This window comes from Schistocerca serialis, unplaced genomic scaffold, assembly GCF_023864345.2.
Source record: "Schistocerca serialis cubense isolate TAMUIC-IGC-003099 unplaced genomic scaffold, iqSchSeri2.2 HiC_scaffold_1196, whole genome shotgun sequence".
Lineage (NCBI taxonomy): Eukaryota > Metazoa > Arthropoda > Insecta > Orthoptera > Acrididae > Schistocerca > Schistocerca serialis.
In genome coordinates, this window is record NW_026047399.1 from 1,375,001 (window position 1) to 1,376,638 (window position 1,638).

The following is a 1,638-nucleotide window of genomic DNA, read 5'->3' on the forward strand; positions in this document are numbered from 1 at the left end:
GGATGGCGCTGAAGCGTCGTGCCTATACTCGGCCGTCAGTCTGGCAGTCATGGCCGGTCCTTGCGGCCGGCCGCGAAGCCCTGACGAGTAGGAGGGTCGCGGCGGTGGGCGCAGAAGGGTCTGGGCGTGAGCCTGCCTGGAGCCGCCGTCGGTGCAGATCTTGGTGGTAGTAGCAAATACTCCAGCGAGGCCCTGGAGGGCTGACGCGGAGAAGGGTTTCGTGTGAACAGCCGTTGCACACGAGTCAGTCGATCCTAAGCCCTAGGAGAAATCCGATGTTGATGGGGGCCGTCATAGCATGATGCACTTTGTGCTGGCCCCCGTTGGGCGAAAGGGAATCCGGTTCCTATTCCGGAACCCGGCAGCGGAACCGATACAAGTCGGGCCCCTCTTTTAGAGATGCTCGTCGGGGTAACCCAAAAGGACCCGGAGACGCCGTCGGGAGATCGGGGAAGAGTTTTCTTTTCTGCATGAGCGTTCGAGTTCCCTGGAATCCTCTAGCAGGGAGATAGGGTTTGGAACGCGAAGAGCACCGCAGTTGCGGCGGTGTCCCGATCTTCCCCTCGGACCTTGAAAATCCGGGAGAGGGCCACGTGGAGGTGTCGCGCCGGTTCGTACCCATATCCGCAGCAGGTCTCCAAGGTGAAGAGCCTCTAGTCGATAGAATAATGTAGGTAAGGGAAGTCGGCAAATTGGATCCGTAACTTCGGGATAAGGATTGGCTCTGAGGATCGGGGCGTGTCGGGCTTGGTCGGGAAGTGGGTCAGCGCTAACGTGCCGGGCCTGGGCGAGGTGAGTGCCGTAGGGGTGCCGGTAAGTGCGGGCGTTTAGCGCGGGCGTGGTCTGCTCTCGCCGTTGGTTGGCCTCGTGCTGGCCGGCGGTGCAGGATGCGCGCGCCTGCGCGGCGTTCGCGCCCCGGTGCTTCAACCTGCGTGCAGGATCCGAGCTCGGTCCCGTGCCTTGGCCTCCCACGGATCTTCCTTGCTGCGAGGCCGCGTCCGCCTTAGCGTGCTCCTCCGGGGGCGCGCGGGTGCGCGGATTCTCTTCGGCCGCCATTCAACGATCAACTCAGAACTGGCACGGACTGGGGGAATCCGACTGTCTAATTAAAACAAAGCATTGCGATGGCCCTAGCGGGTGTTGACGCAATGTGATTTCTGCCCAGTGCTCTGAATGTCAACGTGAAGAAATTCAAGCAAGCGCGGGTAAACGGCGGGAGTAACTATGACTCTCTTAGCCGACACCACCGGGCCGCCGCCGGAGGGGCCGACTGACGCCGCCATCTGGGAGCATCTGGCGGGGCTACCTGCTTCCGCCCAGCGTTTCTCTGCCCTGGATCGAGTCATTGGTCTGGGGCGGGGCACGCCGCCCGATGTCATCCTGGGCATGCTCCCGGATGCCCTTGCGTCGGTCGGGTCCAGGGGGGAGAGGTCGATCACCAGGACACAGCGGCCGCGCCAACCATCCAAGCGGCCGCCTGCCGCCCCGCCGCTGCAGAAGCGCAAGCGGCGCCGCTGGGAATACGCGCGGACACAGGACGCCTTCCGTAGGTCGCGTGCGCGTTGCGTGCGCGGCTTGCTGGACGGCACCCTGCTGCAGCCGCCACCCGACATCCCCGGTCTGCTGGACTTCTGGGCG